This window comes from Coenobita brevimanus, chromosome 22 (genome assembly GCF_032717465.1).
Source record: "Coenobita brevimanus isolate Jiangsu-jjx chromosome 22, ASM3271746v2, whole genome shotgun sequence".
In the NCBI taxonomy this organism is placed as follows: domain Eukaryota; kingdom Metazoa; phylum Arthropoda; class Malacostraca; order Decapoda; family Coenobitidae; genus Coenobita; species Coenobita brevimanus.
In genome coordinates this window covers 28,013,509-28,037,061 of record NC_136975.1, presented here as the reverse complement: position 1 = coordinate 28,037,061, position 23,553 = coordinate 28,013,509, and the positions used below count along the sequence as shown (strand labels likewise).

Genomic DNA, 23,553 nt, shown 5'->3' with positions numbered 1-23,553 from the left:
GGGCAACCTCTTCAAGCCAAGTTTAGTGGCCCTTATTTCGTGGAGAAGAAACTCAGTGATGTCAACTATGTCATCGCCACACCAGATCGTAGAAAGAGCAAGCAACTATGTCACATCAACATGCTAAAGTTATATCACATGCGGGACGAAAATAATCCAGTCTGCACTGTAGCTGCTCCACCCGAGTCTGCAAGTGAAGCTCTCCCATGCAGTATGAGCCTGAGTGATAGTTTGGGGAAGAATCCTGATATCATGAATGATCTCCAGACTAAGCTTTCTCATCTACCTCCCAAGGAAAGGCAGGAGTTTTCAGCATTACTGCAGGAGTACCCGCAAGTGTTCCGTGCCACTCCAGGAAGAACCACTGTGTTGATGCATGATGTCGATGTTGGAGACGCAAAGCCAATTAAACTGCCTCCTTACCGTGTGAACCCAGTGAAAGTTCCTCTCATCGAGAAGGAGCTTGGCTACCTGTTGGACCACATGATGATTGAGCCCTGTCAGAGCGAGTGGAGTTCTCCTGTCACTCTAGTCCCTAAGCCAGGTGGGTCACAGCGGCTTTGCATCGACTACAGACGTGTTAATCAGATAACCAAAACAGACACTTACCCTCTCCCTAGCGTGGAAGATTGCATAGACAAGATCGGAAAGGCTAGGTACATAAGTAAGTTTGATTTGTTAAAGGGATACTGGCAAGTACCTATGACTGAACGTGCTAGGGAGATCTCATGTTTTGTAACATTAGGAAAGACTTTTGCATGTTCTGTAATGCCATATACAGATTGTTTTAGAGTAATAAGAAATTTCCTTTGTAAATTTCTTTTTTCTTTGTGGGGAGGTGTTACATAGCCTATGATTTCATCATCCTTTGTGTAATTTTAACGCACAGTATGCTGCATGTTTGATCACGAGCATGTTCTGCCTCAGTCCCCCCCTTCTACCGTTATAGTAGAGTAAGTCGTTCTCTCTGTTATTCAGAGCGGGATTGTCAACTCTCTGTCCCCATGGCTTCATTTGCGCGTCCTTCTTACAAGTTGTATCAAGCTCTGCTGGCCCCTATATAATGAGTTCAGTCTCTGCATCATTGCCACTTAGATCTGCTCCTCATTTTGTTCACATCTCTGTCCTCCCCTGTACAGATATTATTATTGTGAGTGCTCAAGAAGTCTCCAAACATCTAGCAGCTGTGTGTAATTTGAGTATAACTGTTGTATTTTTTCTTGTACTGTGTAGCATGGGGTTGATTCTTGGGCCTAGTGGGGTTTGTGATTAATGTTGGGTTTTATGTCAGTCATTTTTGATAATAGTTTGTATCTGTAATAATTTATCTGGCATTCACTGAGTATTATCTGGTATCTCATTTTATCAGGGCTGACTTAGATAAATTTACTCTTGCTAATTTCGTGTTAATAGAGGCTATTGCAGTTAACCATATATTTAACCTGTTTATTTGACATTACATTATCCTTATGAGTTCTGAATGTTTTGTTGTTAGTTTGAGCATTAAACTTTAACTTGTAATTTTACCTAACTCTTTTGTTTTGAACCTGGAACTTTACGGGACAGTAGTGATTTTTAGTATTCTCACTTTAAGTGTACATTATCTTTCTCTGTTCCGTAACAATATATATATATATATATATATATATATATATATATATATATATATATATATATATATATATATATATATATATATATATATATATATATATATATATATATTGAGGCTTGGGATCATGCCTGTCGACTGGACAGGGTCCACTAGACAGTCAGTTTTTTACCAAGGCAAACTCTTCCCCTAGAATACAATACGCAGGTATTGAAATAACACCCAGGTCCAATATTATTCTGCTTGATGAACCTGGACATAGGGAAGACACCTTTTTTCCCACCAAGAATATGAACGGCCTGAGACAAAATATAGATGGTGGTAAAAGCCATGAGGCGCTTAGCCGCGGGTCCATCTTCGTAACTTAGACCTTTGAGCCTGTGGTGGGTTATTTACCCAGTATCCTGGGATACAAGGCCACCGCATCATTCAGGTTACTGCAATTACCATCCCTAGGTACTCGTTTTACCTACCAACCCCTAAAGGGTGGATAGACACCTGAGTTGAATGAAGCAAGCTGCCCGGACCAGACAGACCAGCAGCTTCGCAGTCAGTGATGCTAACCAGTCAGCTACCACGGAGGCCTGGGAAGAAGTAAAAAGATACGGACTGCATATCCATCGCTTCAGGCTGTAGGGTTTTGCAGTTCTAGTTTGTTTCAGATAGCACGAAAAGATACAAGACGCATCCTAAAAATTTCAAAACAGTAGTGTTTCATTCCTGGTCTGGATTACAGAAAAGGCGAAAGGTTAGGGACCCTACCCCGTCTCGTCAGTCAGTGAACTCTTTACACGTCAGGGATTCCAAACTAATTTAGCGAGATTCCAAGCCACGTGATCATTCTTGATTACCGGTAGTGCTATAAGCTGTCTTTAGCAGGGCAGCCGGTGGTGCATAGGTTAGTGCGGCCAGTTCGCAAGAGGAAGAACCCATCTGACTTTAGGGGACAGTTTTTTTCAACTTTGTCCCTGTTAACTCAAAAGTACAACAGGGGATTTTGACTGGCCGTTTTCCAGGAGATGATTGAGTTTTAGCAAAAACTGATCGTTGTAATAACCTTCGGAATCGATATGCATTAATCCTACGCCTCCTCTTCCTTTTTTCTCTTTAGGTTTTCGTACAGTGTAGAAGCGATGTAAAGGAACTGGTAAAGACAACTGGATAGGTCGAGGAGTTTTCTGATGCTTTACATTGTGTCTTGCTTTAGTGGCCGTATGGTATTTTCTATCGTGCCACGTTGAAGGAAAATAATATGGCATTAACATGTATTTTTAATTACTCAGAAATAGCGAAACATGTCTAATTTTGCGAAGGAATTTCGCTCAGGTCTAGTTTCATTGAACTTTTGAGTACGGTTATGATGCTTCTTTTGTTGGCTGTACCATATCCTAGGAAGTGGTGTCAAAAGTTCATTAATTTTTTTAATGGACTTTGTGACATCACTTAATAGCACGACCGTCCATATAATCTGCTTAGCGTTCCAGATAAAGTGGGCGAGAGTGAGGGTCGGAGGGAAAGTGGTGTGCCGTGGGAAAAAGGTTGTTACTGAGCACCAAAAAGAAGTTTCTTTTGGTCCTTTATGTCGATGCCACCTCTCAAAGGATGAGGCATTTGAGAAAAGACAGATATGCAGATAAATAGATAGATAGATACTTGTAGACATGTTGGTAGGTAGGTAGGTAGGTAGACAGACAGACAGACAGACAGATAGATAGACAGATAAACAGACAGAGAGATTCATGACAATTCATTCCCTATGTGTTCCTTAGAGTGGCCTCAACTCCCACCACCCTCAGACCAAGTGGATACCCAACTCTTGTCCCGTACTGTGGGAGAACGCACAGGACCAGAAACTGTAGCAGTATTACAATTACGATTTGATGTAATAACCGAAAATTATGGATAATGGGAGGGAAGAGGGAGCGGCAGGAACCCTAAACTGCGTAAGTAAATGGCCGAGTGCGCAGGTAATGGCTGAACTGCGCACGAGAAAGCAGGAACTCGGAGACGGATGAGCCATAACCGTGTAATTTCGATGCCTTTCGATAAATAGGATAATTTGTTGGGAGGTGGAGAAAGAGGAGGTAGAGAAACAGGAGGAAGAAATGATGAATGACGGGCAGGTGGAGGAGTTCTAGAAGAGGATTGTGGATGAATGATGAGAAACTGATGGAAAAGGAGAACAAGGAGAACTAATGAAGGATGATGATGACCATGAGCATGATAATGAGGAGGGGAAGATCGAACTTTGATGAGAGGAGGAAGAAGGAGAAGAGAAGGTGAGGAATGAAAAACTGATACTGGAGGAGTATACGGAGGAGGGGGAGGAGGAAGAGAAAGAGCGTTGAAAGAAGATAAAGTGTACAGAACAATAAAAAAGAACAAAATATGTAAGGCACAGGAGAAAAGGAGAAAAGGAAATGAGCAGTAAAGAAAAGACAAAGGAAGGAAGAATAGGAATAAGGGGAAAACAATAAGGATAGGAAATATAAGATAATAGGTAGAAAATTCATGTGAGAGAGAGAGAGAGAGAGAGAGAGTAGGTCAAGTTCAACCCCCTGTGGCTCGGCACGGCACTGAGACTAGAACCCCTATAAAGCAGAGTAATCTTCTTCTCTTTTAATGTTACTTATGCATGATACCTCCTCCTCTCTCTCTCTCTCTCTCTTTCTCTCTCTCTCTCTCTCTCTCTCTCTCTCTCTCTCTCTCTCTCTCTCTCTCTCTCTCTCTCATTCCTTATATCCCTTTCATAATTTTCTTCCCTCCTCACCTCCACCCCCCCCCTCTCTTTTCCTCCCTCGTCACCCTTCACTCTTGTCTCCTTCTTTTTTCTTTTACCTCATCCACCTGATCCGCCTCCTGCTTTTTCTTTCCCAATTTAATCCTTGTCCTTCCAAATTTTCTGCTTTTCTCTCTTTGGCTTTTATTCATAGAATAATTTTATTAGCTGTAACCTTCTTATAACAAACAGCTATGAAAGGGATAACAGACGTGTTGATGCTTGCTTTCATTTGAACTCTTTTGTACTTCTTAGTTTCTCTTTCTTCTTTTTTCTCCCATATCCTCTTCCCATTTCTCCCTGTTATCTCTCCCCAATCCTTTGCTCGCTTCTGGTCTTCCTCTTTTACCCCCCCTCTCCTTCCTACCTCCTCCCCTTCCACCCCCTCCTCCTCTCTAGTTCTTTATCCATTTACTCTTACATCTCAGTCTCTTCGTGCCTCTTGTTCTCTGGTCAACATTTTCCCCACTCCCACATCTTCCTTTCCCTTCCCTTTCCAGCCCTACTTCTCCGTTTCGCTTCCTCACACGTTGTCCGTCTCTCTCTTTTCAGCACCATTTCCATTTTTCCCATCCATTTTTCTCCCCTTCGCATTCCCATATCTTTGTCTTTCCCCTCCATTCCCCACTCATTGGCCTTCCCCTCCAGTCTCTCCCCTGACTCCCTTCCTTTCTCTTCTAATCACCTTCCCCCTACCCACTTCTTCCCTCTCCTACACTTTGCTTATCTACCGTTACCACTATCCCTATCCATACCCATACCCTCCCCCCGCCGCCTCCGGACGGAACACGAGTGAGGAACAATGAGAGAAGCAATTTATATCAGTCGAGAGGGAGGCGATGATGAAGTGCAAGCCAGCATGAAGCAGCAAAGGGGCGGAGGGGGAGGAGGACAGAAAGAGGGAGGGGAAGGAAGAAATTGGGGAGGGGGTGGCAAAGAAAAAGAGGGAGGGGAAAGGAAAAGGGGGAGAGGAAGAAAGACAATGGGGAAGGGGAAAGAAGAAAGGGAAGGAGAAAGAACAACGTAGGGATATGGTGATAGGGAAAAAATAATAGGGAAAGAAAAGAAGAAAGAGGGATGGGGCAAGTCGAAAGATTGAGGGGGGAAGAAAAATGTTGGAGAGGGAACATGTAAGGGCGAGAGGATTAGGAATGAGTGAGAAGAAATGGTGAGGGGAGAAGAAAAGGAGAGAGAGAAGATGGGGAAGGAAGAAATTAGGCAGGTGGTGGTAGGAAGAAAGGATGGGCGAGGGAAGAAAGGGGGAGGGGATGAAGGAAATGTAAAAAGAAAGAGTGAAGTGAAGAAAGGAGAGGGAGGGAAGAGAGAAGGAGGAAGAAGGAGATGATTAAGAAAGAATGAAGTTGGAGAAAAGGCAGTACGAAGAAGGGAGAAAAGAGCAAGAAAAAAGTAGGAAAAAAAAAGGATGTGAAGAAGCCAGGGCTTAAGGATAAGTAATGGGGATGGGAGGAGGGACGAAAGGGGAAGAAGAAGAAAGGAGGAGGGGGAAGGAGAAGGAGGAAGAGGAGTGGTAAGGAATGAAAACATAAAGACAGAGTAGGAAAGACAAAGATGGAGGTGATGTACAGTAAGTTGGAGTAAAATGAGTGGAGAGAGAGAGAGAGAGAGAGAGAGAGAGAGAGAGAGAGCATGGATTGGGGGAAGAATGAAATGAAATGAAATGAATATGATGATGATGACGATGATGATGATGATGATGATAAGGAGGAAAAGTAGCAACCCAAATGAGATAAAAAGAGGCTAGAAAAGTTGATGAAAAAGAAAATGAAAGAAGAGGATATGTACTCGTGTATATATATATATATATATATATATATATATATATATATATATATATATATATATAATTTCATCAGCCGTTTGAGTGTCCACTGCAAGACCGGCCTATCCCGACCGAAGTGGGGACGATACAGCCAATGTATCTCTACCAAGTGGCTTAGGCTGTCTGGTAGAGATTGTATTTAGGGTGAGAAGTGCTTGTAAGTGTAATTGTATTCGTGTAGTGGCTTTGGTTGTGTGTGTAGTCTATGAACCAAGTGTAATCGGCCCGCGAAAGCCGACTGGGTGCAAACATACTTTTTAGTATGCGACACTGGTTCAGCCACAGCATCCTTTATGTCTGCCAATGCAGTACGTGGCCAGAAGAACGCTCCCAAAGTTTATTATCATGGCGGGACGCGAACCCTCGTTCTTCATTGTACGAAAACGCACACTTTACCACTGTACCACAGAGACTTCGTAATATATATATATATATATATATATATATATATATATATATATATATATATATATATATATATATATATATATATATATAGATAGATAAATAGATAGATATAGATATAGATAGATAGAAAGATATAGATATACACACACACACATATATATATATATATATATACCGGTGCATAAGATGAGAGGACAAAGAAAACCGTACATGAGCAGTATTATTTGGATGTGATCAAAGCGTATCCAAATGTTCTTGGTATTATGTAAATGTCACCCTTCCTTCCCCCAAGTACCCCCTCCCTCACGTCCTCCATCACTCCCCTACCTCACTCCCCATTTTCCTTCCCTCCCTTGTCCCCTGTCTCCATCCTCTTCCTACCCCTATCATCACACCCTCTCCTCCCCATCCCGTCTCTCCTTCTCCGCCCTCCTCCCCATCTTCCTCACTCTCTCCTCAGTTCCTCTCACACTCCATCATCCTCCCGCTCCTCCCCATCTCTTTACCTCTTTGTCTGCCTCCCCATTTTTCCTTTCCCCCTCCCTCAATCCCCCTCCCCAACTACTTTTCCTTCATTTTTACCTCCTTCCCTACTCTTCCCCCCAGTCCCCCAACTTTGACCTAACGACCTTAATCACATCTGACCCTTGTAACTGCAGTTTTGCTCCACTCGTTTATATTCGCGTAATTAGAGTGGTTACCCTTGGTTATTTCCGTTACTTATCCCCCCATTATTCAAATTCGGGTAATCTGTGGAAATATCATCTGCCTTATTTGCCAGTATAGATTTGCTTGCGTTGTGTGATGGCTTGTTTTCATTGCTTGCTAGTTATATTATTAGGTCAGGCTGAGGGCTCTGACAAGCGGTTGTAAGTAATAGTGAACTGGGTACTACGTAAGAGTGTTTGCGTCATGGGTGATGGTGAATTAAACCCCGTTCACTTAAGCCAGTCACGAGGAGCCCAGAAACAGTCTGAGGGTTGCTGCTGATTGGCTGATACAGTACTAGGTCATATGGGGTATTGGTTCGTCATGCGCCAGTGTCATGGCGCTTGATGAACCCGTACCCCGCCCTGCAGCTGAATCAAACTACGGTCCCTTTGATAGGCGACGTAGGCATCGTTGATCTATCAAAAGCACCCTCGACGGGTCGTAGGATAAAGCAGGAGAGCGCTTGGAAGGACGTGAACTCTCGGACTGCTGATTTCTCCCCCCCCCCCAACCTCTCTCTCTCTCTCTCTCTCTCTCACTCTCTCTCTCTCTCTTCCCATGGGTGTTCTTGATCAGTTTGACTACGGTGTTCTCCGGTGCTTCATACAGTTCATTCCGAGGTTTGCTGGGGAGTCAAACCACCAGTTGCAACTGACCGTCGCTGCATGGTGTTGGGAAAAGGGGATTATAAGTAAAAACAGAACGTACATTATTTATTTTTTATTACATCCTTACATTACATACATTGCAATGTACCTATGACAGTCACAGCAATACAACGTATGAGAAGCGCCGTGAGCAATGGATGCAGAATGGTAATGACCTCTGCCCCTCAGTCGGTACCACGGGTGCGGTGAGCGTTCGACCCGTGGTTCATAGTCACTCTGCTATCCCCCCAGTCTCCCAGACTCCCACCAACCTTACCACCCCATTTTTACCCTTCCTAATGTTTTCACTCGGTTTGTCTGGCTGTTTGTCTGTCTGTCTCTTTCTGTCTGTCAGTTGACAGCTTTTTTTCGAAGAGTGCTGGTGCGATTTTGACTAAAATTCCAGGGATGATGGGCTGTGACCTTCTGATCACCGGATTAAATTTGGGGCCAAACTGGGCCAAGGCCCAGGCCCGAGCTGTAGGCCCCATAAATGTGAAAAAAAAAAAAAAAAAGTTTGTGTGCCATAACTCCTTTCAAATTCATCATATCGAGATGAAACCAAAACCTGTTAGGAGTGAATTAGAATCTGCATTTTTTTTTTTTTTTTTTCGGTCCATCGAATATTTCATTAAAACGGCGTACGAGAATATTAGCGTCTATGCAGAAAAAAAAAAAAAGTTTATAGTGAGAACGGAAACTGACGGCGTTGGATGAGAGGCAGCGTTCTCATGGGAAAATTTTAATCCCGTTAATATGATGATCAGCTTATAGTGCATTCTTGCTGCCTACAGGCGATATTCTAGTCTAGGAATTGAAAGGGTCAAAGAAATCTTATGTACTTTTTCAGTACGACGGCGCATATTTTCATAGTTTGTTCCTCTTACTGGATGTTTTATTCAGCCAGTTAATGACGTATCTACATTTTTTGTTTTTCCTAGGCCGGAAAAACTTGTCTAGCAGAACAAACTAGATATAAATGAAAGGGTTAATGGAGACTTCGAACTCTTTTAGAAAGAGGAGCCGTTCTGAAGCTGAATAACATTGCCTGGAGGCAGGATGAATAAACTAGAGATGTCATCATTCTGGAATGGTTAACTTTGCGAAACCAGTATGGATGAGGATCTAAACCTTTGTAAAGAAAATATACTGTAAGTTCACTTAACATACATATTCAAACAAACAGAGAAACACGCGACGCCATGACAAAAATAAAAGAAAGGGTCGAAAACAACTGCACACAAAAAAGGCCAGCAAACTCCCCGTAATATAAAATGCAATCATGTAAAGGAGAACTAAAATGCGTATAAAAGAGAATTGGATCCCACATGAAAGGGAAGCACAACGGGAGATTGAACAATGGAGGGTCACAATGCGTCCTGAATGCCATTTGAATACAGTAATAGGATAATAATAATAATAGTAATAATAAGCGCAGTATGCTAATTGTGTGACTGGCATTTTTCTGTCCTTTCATAGGGTAAGCGGAAGGAAAAGGGGGAGGGGGAGAGCACGAGAAGGTGGAGGGAGGGGAAGGGAGGGGGGGTGTGAGGGACGGGACAGGAGGAAGAGAATGTGGAGGAAGGGAAGGGAAGGGAAGGGGAGGAATGAGGAAAAGGAACAGGGGAGAGAAGAGAAGAGGATGGGAGCAAAAAGAAAGAAGGGAAAGAGGCAGTATATATATATATATATATATATATATATATATATATATATATATATATATATATATAAAATGTGTGTGTGTGTGTGTGTGTGTGTGTGTGTATGAATGAATGTATACATATACATCTATATATTTATCTGTCTATCTATGTCTCTCTAAATATACGTACATATATATATATATATATATATATATATATATATATATATATATATATATATATATATATATATATATATATATATGTGTGTGTGTGTGTGTGTGTGTGTGTGTGTGTGTGTGTGTGTGTGTGTACATATATCTGTCTATCTATCTATCTGTCTGTCTGTCTGTCTGTCTGTCTGTCTCTCTCTCTATACATATCTATCTATCTATCTACATATATATATATATATACATACACATATCTATATCTATCTATCTATCTATATATATATATATATATATATATATATATATATGTATATATATATATATATATATATATATATATATATATATATATATATATATATATATATATATATATATATATATATATATGGCTGAATCGGTAGAAATACGGCCTGCAGTCCTAATGGACCCAGGTTCAAATCCCGGGAACAGTTTAAGGATTTGAATTTCGTAAAGGCAGACTTTCCTGATCAACCAGAAGACCCGCCATGTCGTAAAAGTATCCCCGCTAATACCAATACACTAGTCCTGTTTGAGACAGCCCTAGCATGTATTCAATATGGACGGTGGGTGTTAGCGCCGAAGTGGTGACATGTGGAGATGTAGGGGGACTACTGGGCCTTGGGATAGGCGACTGCCCCCGAGAAATATGCCCTGAAGCTTTTGTCCAGAGTAGGACACACACACACACACACACACACACACACACACACACACACACACACATATATATATATATATATATAGATAGATAGATAGATAGATAGATATAGATATAGACAGATATAGATAGATAGATAACTGAGAGAGAGAGAGAGAGAGAGAGAGAGAGAGAGAGAGAGAGAGAGAGAGAGAGAGAGAGAGAGAGAGAGAGAGAGAGTTATGATTGGGCAGGTGTGTGGGGGTCATGACACCTGCCCCCACCACACTGATCTGTCACAGGACTATTGAGAGGGGCGGCACAACCATAGACTGTGCGACCTTACTTCGAATAGCCATGTCCCGGTGGGTGACTTAGATAAATGTCACCAGCCTTTATTTTCTCCCAGAAAGGAGGGGCTGGGGGAAAGGGGAGGGAGGGGGGGGGAAGGAGAGGGCTATTGGATGGATGGGTAGGGAATAGAGGAGTAATAGAGGGATAGGGAAGGAAGTAGAGAGAATCAGCTGGTAGTTGAAGAGGAGTCAGTGGAAGTTAGAATGGGTAGTGAGTGGGGCACGAGGAGTAGGGGAAGTTATTGAGAGGGGCAGATGGAAAAGAAAATATATTTTGATACAGCCATATCCTGTAAAGCATTTTCACCACGGAATAAGATGGGAAATGGGTATGAGTGTAGGAATGTCACTTAAGTGCAGGAGAGGAGAGTTGGGGAGGGGAAAGAATGGAAGAAGGAGGAAGAGGACGGGGATGGGAACCTTTGTGATAGGGTAGAGGAGCGAAGGAAGAAATTAAAGGGGAAAATGGGGAAATGGTAAGTAGGTGGGATGAATGGGGACGAGGTGGAGCGGTTGGAGTCAGGAAGGGAAGAAGTAAGGCTGCAAGGAAGGAGTGGAGGGGATTATAATTGGGACAGGGTAAGGGATGACTTGGGAGAGGGTAGGGAAACTATAGGCGGTGCAGAATTAAGGAGGATAGGAACCGGAAGAAAGATAACGGGTAAGGCTAAGGAAGGATACAGGAATATGGAGAAAGCAAGGGAAAGGAATACACAGCAAAGGGAAGGAGAGATGTGGGGAGGAGGAAGAGAAGAATGGGGAAGGTGGCATCGAGAAGAGTTAGAGGAAGGATAGAATACAGGGGTAAGGGTAAGGGGGAAAGGGCGACGGTGGTGACTGAGGTGGGGGAAAGAAACTGGAGTAAAGGAATGGGGAGGGGGATCCCTTCATAGTCGCATGCCCAGTAAATGTCGACTGGGTGATGGGAGGGAAGCCAAGGGAAGGACAAAGCCAGGGAGGATACCACTTGCACAGGACCCACCACTGCTGTTATCATAGTTATTCTCTCTCTCTCTCTCTCTCTCTCTCTCTCTCTCTCTCTCTCACACACACACACAACATTAATAATTAGTTCCATAGTTCCATCTATTCTCTCTCCGTCCCTTTAGAGCTTCATGCCCTTTACTCCTCCACTCCTTACTGCCCCTAGACTCTCCCCCTCCGCACTTCGACAAGAGGTTCATCCACTATCCCTTTCACTTGGAGTTTCCTACCACTTCCCCCTCCCTTTCATTTCAGAAGAGTTTCATACCTCGTCAACCATTCTGTAGAGCAGGGGTTCCCAACCTTTTTAAGCTGATGAACACCCATCTGTTTTCTGGATAACTATGAGAGCACCACTCTAATTTCATAGTTTGGGTATTAAGAAGCAGTCCAATCAGTAAGTGTAAGACTATTATATGTGTGTGTGTATATATATATATATATATATATATATATATATATATATATATATATATATATATATATATATATATATATATATATATATATATATATATGTAACAAAAGAAACGGATGATGATGTTGATGGTCTTACAGGGGATTATGAATACGACAGTTAGGCCTACAAAGAACTGTTTCGCTCGAGCACGATTTTAACCGCTGTGAAAAGCACTGCCAGACCATCAGAGAGCACAGTTGTGCTCGCGAGCACCAGGTTGGGAACCCCTGCTGTAGAGCCTCAAAGAGCCTTATACCCCACCCTCGCTCTAGGGGAGCGAGGGTGGGGTATAAAGCTCTACATCTCTCACCCGCTAGAGTTTCATACCTCGTCCCCTAGAGCTTCATTTCTCCATCCCCAATCCCATTGAGCATCATTGTCCATCCCCTATCCCATAGAGCTTCAATTTTCCATCCCCAATCCTCTAGAGCTTCATTCTCCATTTCCATCCCCTAGAGCTTCACTGTCCATCCCCCTTTCCATTGAGCCTCATTCTTAATCCGCCATCCCATAGAGCTTCGTTCTCCATCCTTCCCCCATCCGCTAGAGTTTCCTACCCCATTTCGTAGAGCTTCATACACCATTCCCCACCCCCTAGAGCTTCATGTCCCTCTTTACTCGAGTTTCCTCCCTTCCCCTCCTTCCTTCCTTCCACAAGTGCTTCATCCCCCACTCCCTTCAGAGCTTCATTTCCTCCCCCTACCCCCTTCTCCTCCCCCCTTCCCCTAGAGCTTCATACCCCCCCATCTGAGTTCCAAGGGAGTGTGTGGAACTTTTTACATTAAAACTTCCTCCCCGTATATTCCAGTTAGTTACATAGGGAGGGGTGGGCTGGGGAGAGGGGGGGGGGATTTGCGCTTGTTAGGCTAGGGTGGTTATTGTTATTAATTATGGTGATTAGGGCTTATTAGAGGTAGGAGCTCTAATTTGACTCGTTTTTTTATGGTTATAGAAGTTGTACTAGAAGTAATAGTTGTACTGTAGTAGTAGTAGTAGTAGTAGGTAGTAGAAGAAGAAATGGTGGTAGTAGTAGTAGTAGTAGTAGAAGAAAAAGTAGTAGTAGTAGTAGTAGTATTAGGAATTCTAATACCACTACTGCCACTGCTACTAGTAAAATAATAATAATAATAATAATAATAATAATAATAATAATAATAATAAAAAATAATAGTAGTGATAATAATAATAACAATAATGAGGGGAAAGAGAAAAATAAGAATAAAAGTTCTACTATTGTCGCAGTTTTTATTGTAGGTATATATGACGTGTTATCTCTGTTTTCCCATCACCTTTGTTACTGTTAATGTCATTTTACATACTGCGTCTCTTTTATTGGCGTCACATGTAACTCAGTTCCTCAGTAATTCCTTACCGACATCATTTATATTTGCATATTTGCGTCTTTCTCTTAACCAACTTTCTGTGGCAACCAACCATCCAGTCATTTCATTTCCATCTAACCTCCCAATCACCTTTTCTAACCACCTTCAACCATTTAACTGTCTTTCCATCCATCCCTGTCAGTTCAACAGCTCTCTCACTCTGTGTTTATCAGTCCATCCACGTGTCACTTCTTCCATCCATCCCCAGCCACCTTAGCTTAGCATTTCCAGCCTTGCAGCTATTCATCAGTCCCTTCATCCAGCGATTCACTCAATAAATAACCCATTCATCTTACCATCCAGATATTATCCTCCAATTCCAACCATTCAGTCATCCGTGCGTCCTGTCATGTCCAATCAATCTTATCAGGTATCGTAAATGGTTTAGTTTTGGATCTGTCAATCAGTCCGTCCATCGAACTATCCATGCACCAACTTAACTATCCAGTTACGCTCCTCAGTCACCCATCCAAACTACCTACCAAACCCTGTCTGTCCCTAAGCAACCATCTACCATACCATATATCAAAACATCCTCCATAGCGGCGACTCGACTATCCAGTCATACAAGACTTCTCAACTATCCGTCCATCCATGAGTCCAACAGTCAACTATCCTTCCAGCCAACGAACTCTGTCCAGCCACCCCTAGACACTCGGTCATCCATCCATCCATCCATTCAGCCGTGCCATCCATTCTGACTATCACTTGAACAAAAATAGACTCTAGACTGCATCATTGTTCCTTTCTAATGGCAAAAGTTGGATCTCCAAGTGAATTATGGTTAGGTGGTTATCAGGTGGGGGTGGGGATGGGATAGGATGGGATGGGATCGGGTGGGATGGGAGGAAGGGGAACAGGGTTTGAGGTGGGGGTGACGAGTGTGGGGAGGAAAGTGGAAAAGTAAAGGACGGGTTATTAAGGGGCCGGGGAGGTTATGGAGAGTAAGGGATATGGTAGAAATGGGAGAGTGAGAAGGGGAGAAAGGGCTATGGGCTGTTGGATGATAAGAGGGGAAGGATGGGAATTCGGGGAGTTAGAGATCGGGGTGAGGGTGAGGGGAGGGATAGGAGGCTGGGAAGGGGAGGATAAGATAGGGGTTGGAGGTATGAATAAGGGAAGGGGAGAGAAGGTTAGGGGGCAGGAATGTGGAGGCTGTGGGTGAGGAAAGGGACCGAAGATTGGGTAGAGAAGGGCAGGATTAGGAGCTGAAGCTGAGGTTATGGGAACGAAGGGAAGGTAAAAGAAAGGAAGTAGAGAAGAAGTGGGAGAGTTTGTAAGGCAGAGGTGAGTGAAGAATTGGAAGGTTTAGTAGGAGAGGAAACGGCGTGATAGGTAACGGAGGGGCGGGGAGAACAGTTTCAAAGGGAGATGGGGAGAGGGCTGGGGGAAAATATTAGAGGGATGAGGAGATGATTGGGAGGAGATGTTTTGTAGGGAAGATCCTGGGAAATGGTTAGGAAGGTTGGGAGAAGGGTTAGGAAGGTGAGGGACAAGGTGAGGAAGATGGGGAGGGAAGTCAGAAGATGGGGAGAGAAATGAGAGAGTAGAGTGGACAGGAAGGGGTGGTTGGGAAAGAGGGGAGGTACAGTACAGGAGGAGAGAGGGAGAAGACGAGGGAGAGAAGGAGGGAGCGAAAGGAGAGGGGAGAGGAGTGGAGAGAATGGTAATAGACTGGTAATTTCGACTAGGAAGCAATTGCGCACAGTTTGGTTGAAGGTTTGTCTTGTTGCAATGAATGCAAAAATGAGAGAGAGAGAAAGAGAGAGAGAGAGAGAGAGAGAGAGAGAGAGAGAGAGAGAGAGAGAGAGAGAGAGAGAGAGAGAGAGAGAGAGAGAGAGAAAGGGGGGGGAGGGAGAGGGAGGGGGGGAGCTATCTCAAGGAAAAACAACAAAACATTCCATAAGTAACAGAACAAAAAAAGTAAAATATAAAAAAGGCCAGAAGAGCAATCCCAGCACCAGCATTAATATCATTCAGTAAGCACCAAACAAACTGGTTCACTCAAACAAAAGCAATAACAAGCTATTAATTATAACTGCAGCCACATTCCGGCAAAAACAACAGTTACAGTCGCGATTGCACACTACAATAACTAACACCTTGAGAGAGAGAGAGAGAGAGAGAGAGAGAGAGAGAGAGAGAGAGAGAGAGAGAAGAGCAAGGGCATGAAACACAAAAGAACGGCAACGTGGAGTCACATAGAGAAGAAGGAAGCATTGGAAAAATGAGTAGGAGTAATGAAGGGAATAATGAAGGGATAGAGGGAATGAGAAAAGGCTGGAGGGAAGAGAAAACGGTAGATGTTGGAGTAATGGAAGGAGGAACGGAGAGGGGAGAGGTGGAAGCAGAGGAGGAGTTGTTGGAGTGAAGGAGGCTCACCTCCTTGGTGGAAACAGTGGAGGGAGGAAGTGAGGGGGAGTAGTAGAAGTAATAGCCGGAAAATGGAAGAGAGAGAGAGGAGTTGATTGCGTAGTAGCTGTAGTAGTAGCAGTAGTAGGGAGGTAAGGGTGTAAGAGGTTAGTAGTAGTAGTAGTAGTAGGGAGGTAAGGGTGTAAGAGGGTGGTAGTAGTAGTAGTAGTAGTAGTAGTAGTTGTTGTTGTTGTTGTTGTTGTTGTTGTAGTGATAGTAGTAGTTGGAAGGTAAAGGTGTTAGAGATTATTATTATTTATTATTATTATTATTATTATTATTATTAGTAGTAGTAGTAGTAGTAGTAGGGAGGTAAGGGTGTAAGAGGTCAGTAGTAGTAGTAGGGAGGCAAGGGTGTAAGAGGTTAGTAGTAGTAGTGGTAGTAGCATTAGGGAGGTAAGGGTGTAAGAGGCAAGGTGCACTTGTGGAGGGAGAAACGGTGGGAGGAAGTAGTGAGGAACGTCAAGAGGGAGTAAGGGAGGAGTAGAAGCAGTGGAGGGAGGAAAAGGAGGGAGAGAGGCAGGGAGGAAAGGGAAGGGGAGGGGGAAGAGGCGGAGTCTAGGACAAATTGGTGGGTGTCCTCCTACGTGATTACCTCAAACAAATGGAAACACGACATTGGGGACGGGATTTTTGTTTGCAGCCCATGTGGGAAATGAGCCTCAGTCACGATATTATATTGTAATGCCTATTGTTGGCCCGTCATGGTCATTTTTATTACGAGAGGCAGGAGAGGTTGACGATGCTGGCGGCTGTTCTCTTCCCTGTGACGTCACCTCACCCCCACAATCGCAGAAGGGAGCTTAAAGAATCGTGGTTCTCATGTATAATTTTAAGTGTTTTTTTGTTTTTATCATCTTCATCATCATTATCATCCAGATATCATTTCCCTCCTTAGGTAGGAGTGAAGTAGGGTTCAGAGAGTCCGAAAAAAATGATAGATGGAGATAGTAATCAAAGTTTGCCCAGCTGAATAGGCCACACTACCATTCACTCCCCAAAATCCTGACTCCACCTGATAGGTCCAGATTCATTCCACACGTGGCTTCACAATGACCTATCCAACAGAGTCAATCCGACGGCTGTCCATATAAAAAGAAGTGCCAGACTCTGTGCATACACTACTCCACACAAAACTCGCATGCCAGTTCGATTATTATTAATATTGTTGTTATTATTAACATTATTATTAGTCTCACATAGGTGAAAACTATTGTTTTCACTGGTATTATTATTATTTCCGCCTCAGAGTCTCGCAATGATTCCATGAGAACTGGAGACTGCGTGAGGAATCTAAAGGGCCCAGGTTATGTGTCCTCGCATGTGCCATAGCTGATAGAAGAAAAATTCCAAGTCCTTTACGGGCAGTGGAAGGGCATGTCAGAAAGAGTCATATCAGTACCATTATTATGTTGTGAACGAGATAAGTTGGGCGTGTCTACTGGAGATTTCAATACGACCTGTCCAAGGAATCTCAATGGCCCAGGTTATGTGTCCTGATTTGGGTCATTGCTGATAGGAAAAAAATCCATATCTCTCCGACGGGATCAAGGTCATTGTAAGAAACAGTAGGTGAAGACTAGTGACTGTCCGCAGGACAGTTACAGAGTTTTAGTTATAATGATAATGATAATAATGATAATGATAATAATAATAATAATAATAATAATAATAATAATAATAATAATAATAATAATAATAATAATGATAATAATAATAATAATAATAATATTATTATTATTATTATTATTATTATTATTATCATCATCATTGTTGTTGTTGCTGCTGCTGCTGCTGCTGTTGTTGTTGTTGTTAATATTGCTGTTGTTTTATTCTTGTTATCACTGTTAAATTTACGGGAGGGATGAGAGGCTGACAGCCAAGGTGGTTTGAATCCTTGTGACGCCACCGCTCCCACACAACCGTAGAAGGGATACTCAGGGAGAATGATCATTTCATCTATCTGTTTATCTATCTGTGTATCTATATATTTATTTATTTTCTTATTTTCGGTGCTTTTTTTTTTTCTCCGTCTCCTTCTCCTCCTCCTCCTCCTCTTCTTCCTCCTCCCTCTCGTCTTCCTCCTCGTCTTCCTCCTCCTCCTCCTTCTCCTCCTCCTCCTCATCATCATCATCATCATTATCATCATCATCATCATCATCATCATCATCATCATCATCATCAACATCTTCACCACCATCATCATTTTCCTTCTTTTACTTTCTTTTTCTTCTTCATAATTTATTATTATTATTATTACTATTATTATTATTATTATTATTATTATTATTATTATTATTTTTACTATTTTGAATATCATCATCATCATCATCATCATCATCATCATCATCATTATTATTATTATTATTATTATTATTATTATTATTATTGTCAGTCCTGCGAAACATCATATAATATTAGGCAACTGCCGTATACCGTTGCGCTGTACTCAGGTTGTGTGTGTGTGTGTGTGTGTGTGGGCGCGCGCGCTTTAGCTTCTGGGCTTTTTGATGGATTTGAATGACACTTGCCAGGTGAGTTCGTCAGGATGCATGGAATGTTTTTCGTTGTGTGTTACAGGGAATTTATGTATCCAATGATTTCATGACATCCCTAGGGAGTTCGTGAAATGAGTTTTCATTAGGATGAGTTAATTAAGATTAGGTTAACTTAGGCTGCGGTTAGGTAAGGATGGATAATGTAGGCTAAGTTTAGGTTGAATTAGGCTAGGTTAGTTAGGTTAGGTTAGGTTAGGTTCGGTTTATTTAGATGAACGCATAACTTAGTATTCATCTAAACTAACCTAACCAAACCTAACCCAACCAGACCTAAGTTAAACTTAATCTAAATTATCCCAGCCTACCATAACCGCAGCCTAAATTAACCTAACCTTAATAAACCCGTCCAAATTTAAACTTATTTTACTAATTCCCAAGGGATTTCGTGAAATCACAGGTTACACAGGTTACCTGTAACATAAATTATTTTCCGAGTCCCACCGTGATTTTTAGGGGATCTTCCCCCCAGCCAAAGTAAAAAGTCTCAGAAACAGGGAAAGGAGGGCAGATATACCTCTGAAATCTTAGTACTTGGTACACAATGGACTAGCATCCGTAATGCGATGTTTGTAGAGCATGATCCTTCCAATGATTCTTTGGGGGTCAGTACCTCCTCCCAAAAATAAAAACAATCAGAAACTGGGGAAAGATTAGAATGACACTTCCCAGGTGAGGTCGTTTGGTTGCTGGGAAGGTCTTCCACTACGTACAGTTTTCCAACCATGATTTTTAGAAGGGGGGTTTCAGCCAGCTTCATGTATTATTATTATTATATATATATATTTTTTTTTTCAGAAATTATGAAAGGTGGGCAGATATGCCTTTGGTATCGTAGTACATGTTGTATAATGGACTTTCATTCGTAATGCAGTATTTGGGGAGCGTGCCCCCCCCCCCTCCCAGTGATTCAAGGAGAGCCAGATCTCTCCCCAGAAATAACGATCAGAAATAGGGAAAAGTGTGCAGATGGACTTCAACGAAATCGGCATAAATAGCGTAGGACTGCGTATGCAGATTCCATGTTTTCTCTGAATGCACAGAGAGAAACTGCACGTATACTTTTTATTATTTTGATCATTATCATCCATTCAATCCATTTTAGCTCGATCAGGAGTCTAGGAGCCCGGGTCTAGGTTAATAAATCTGGACATTAAGGCAAGGGTTATTTACCTCACTTACCTAAGTGGCATTTTGTGAGCAATAAATCCCAACCAACCCTCAGATGGAAACCCTTACTGGCTTCATCCAGTTGTACCCCCTTAACCCACTGGACCACCAGGCATCGTTTGGTTATATGGTTAACAATGCGCGCAGTAATTGGTTTCTTGGGTACCAGGAAATTTTTTGTGTTGCCTCTCATTGTAGACTCACCTAAGTGAGCACTATATGAAATGAGTAGATGATGGCCACCCCCACCTAACACAAATTATTACGTTATTTTTTTTTATTATTTTTCCACCCACGCCGGGGCGCATTACTTTCTCTCTCTCCGCACGCGCGCGCGCGCTCGTGCGTGCGTGTGTGTGTGTGTGTGTGTGTGTGTGTGTGTGTGTGTGTGTGTGTGTGTGTGTGTGTGTGTGTGTGTGAAAACAGTAAAGCTCAGTTATGATATTTTTTGGACCAAAGTTCGTGGCTGAGACTAAAGCAAAGATGAACTGATTCAGTTTTAAGAACAGTATATCAAAGGTCAAGGTCATACAGCAAAGATCAGCCAACAATTTTGATCCGACTTGACCAGACTTAGGGGAAGGGTTGTGGGTCAGGCAGGAGCAAAGTGTTTCGATTTTCAGGACAGTCTATCGCTGGACTAGAAAATGTTGGCCCTTGATCGATTGTGGGGCACGACTGCAACACTCAGTTATTGCTCCCCTCTGTGTTGTTCATAATTCATCCTTATTCTGTATCACTGTTATTAATATTAATTTATGCTCGTCCTGAAGTAGATATGTGATCATCATTTTCTGCAGGTATGGGTGTTTCATAATTCCATAGCCTTTCGTCTTCATTTGTCGGACAGGCGTAGTTCAAATTTTCTGGTGGTTTATATTCATTTCCTGCATTGTGAATAAAAACACTTAATGTGTTTTGTGTTTATCCCTTTACCCCTATCGATAATTGAGAGATACATAATGGCACACGAGCAGCACCGCATCCTTTCTTCTCTACTCTTACAGTATTTCCGTGTTTTCACTCTTGATTTTTTTATGGCGTATATTCGTGAAAGACGCAATACGTTCACACATATAAGTGAAAGTAAATGGAAGTGCTTGAGTAACTGACACAATGTTCAAACACCTTTGTATGAAAAGCAATACATTTTAGGTTTGGAAAAGTTGTTACTTCGGAAAAACTACAAGTAAATATTAAGCTTCAAAACTATATTATTTTAAAATCCTTTACATGCATAGAAGTATACTAGTAACTGACGAAACGGTCGAATCAGTAATCATAAACAGTAATGCTTCAGTGTGATGTGTTACTTGAGTTTATTCTTGCTACCTGTAACCCTCACACTATTTGGGGAAATGCTTATTGTAATGAAGGCCATATATAACCCTTGAATGTCGAAAAGCATCTCCTTGGCTGGATGAAATCGTCTGGAATTATTTAAAAAAAAAAAAAAAAAGATTAACCGCCAATATCAACCTGGCATTTGATATCGCCTGTCGGTTTTATTCTACCAACGATAAGCTCTTCAAACTGGAGGGGGTAGATATGACTTTCATCAACACCACCACCAAATGGTTCTCCTAAATCAAATAACCAAATCGTCTTGTATGAATAAGGAAAAGCTACAAAACTCTGGGTGATATAGAAAGAATGAAAGTAACGATGTGCCTAATAGCACGGTGGCGTCCTTTACGATGCGTTCTCACGACCACCATTTTTTTTTTTTTTTTTTTTTTTAGCGGACGGTTAACTTCTCGCATTGATGAGGGTTAGAAACTGTCTATCATCCAGTCCTTTATCGTCCCATTAGGAACGTAGGAACCCCGGCTAGAAACAATATTTATTACTTGGATTTTTTTTTTTATTCGTATCACCGCACCGTCATACGACATTTATTCAGCATATGGGCAACACCTCTTGTAATAAGGGGGTTAGAATCCATTACACACACACACACACACACACACACACACACACACAAAATAAGATTATAAGATCATGTGTAATATTTATAATTGTCCTCATTCATTTGAATACTAAAGCTTGGGAGTACGCTATATACATGATTACAGGACATAACGGCTGAGGCATCGTCAATAGTGTGTGTGTTTGTGAGTCCGATGGCGTCTCTTTTTAGTATAATCCCTTTACTTCCAGACGATTTTATTACGAAAGGTATGTCGTACTGAAGGGAATAACGGAGGCTGTACTGGACCTCTCCTGTTCGAAATGTCTGATTAAATCGTCTGGTAGTAGCAAGAAGTCGCCATACTGAAGAGGATCGATCCATTTAACCCTTAAAGGCATACGTTGTTGGACCTGTCTTGTATGACATACGTTGAGTGTAACCAACTCCTTTTTTGAAAAATCAAAACACATGGTTGTAATCAATTTTTATTGGGTTTCTGGCCATGAAAAGAAAGAACAACTCTTCTACTTTCCTGTGATATACTTACTTTAGTAATTATTGAAAAATAAAAATGTTTTATGGGTGACTAAAGGAACCTAACCAAAATTGCCTTTTTTTTTTTACGTTACTGAATAAAAAATTAATTACTCGGCCCGTATGAGGATTTAAGATCTGAGATTATATATGCTGCTTCTCAGGTCCCGTGGCCGTATCCTGTAAGTGGCTCACACTTCTGGCTCATGAGGGTCACTGTGGGAAGACACCCTGAAAAGGGCTAAAAAAAAAAAAAAAAAAAGGGAAATTTTCACTATACAAATTTTTTATGACGTTATGGTTCCCTGTATATACACCCTAATGACTTTGTAAATTTCGTTTGACACTAAACTATGATTTTAAGACCCAAATGATGAGGACTGATACTTTATATGACGATAATATGACGATAATATAAGACACAATGTTTAGTTTTCTTTTACTGACCTACATCCCCTCACAATCGGTACACAGGGTTTAGCTGTGGCTGAGACACACTGAGAGGTCACACTTGATGCACTGGTGTTCACAAGAGTCTCTAGTTCTATGTCTGACAGCAGTGTGTTTCCTTTTCCTTTTCCTTTGTCCTTTGCCTTCGATATATTCTTTATATTCACTTTAGTCTTCACTTTAGTCTTTTGTTCCACTTTTATCTTAGTCTTTATATAATATTACTTATAATCAGCAAAAAATAAAAAAAAATAGGAAAAACCCAATAAAATAATATAGTACATAAAGTATAATATAAAGTGTAATATATATAGTATATATATAGTATTTCTATAATATATAATGTAAATAATATATATAATATATAATAACATAAGATACATAACAAAAAAACAGTCATACACATATATTTCCAAAAAAATAATGGCACACTCCTATAGTAGTTTTACTTGTAGAGCATACGCTAAGTCCTAAAATCGTGTGTCGTGCACAGCATACGATAGGTCTGATGGACTAAAAACGCAAATAAATCCCACAGTGGGAAAACAAGAGGGAGCACACTTACTTCACACAATAGGCCTAGGCAAACACTTCACATACCTGGACGGCCTGGCCAGCATCTTCAAAGGAAGACAAGGTACCACATGTTTTACAAAAACAATATCCCAAAGTGGTGAAGAAATGCCTTTAAGGGGACATTGCAAGTAAATACAATGTCATTTATTTCCCCGTATGTTCCGTTTTTATGTACCGTATGTTTATTTAGTTTTATTTATTTTATTGTTTTAGATACAAAAAACTGGCGTTATAGTTCTGTTGCTTTCGGGGCCTTGGAATTCATATCAAACATTAGACAACACAGAC

General features: G+C 41.6%; 1 protein-coding gene across 1 annotated transcript in view; it reads left to right on the top strand.

Annotated features, from left to right (window-relative positions):
* Positions 1 to 23,553, top strand: part of LOC145392377 (uncharacterized) — a 767,527-nt gene that overhangs the window by 714,337 nt on the left and 29,637 nt on the right. The gene's annotated exons all lie outside the window — the stretch shown is intronic.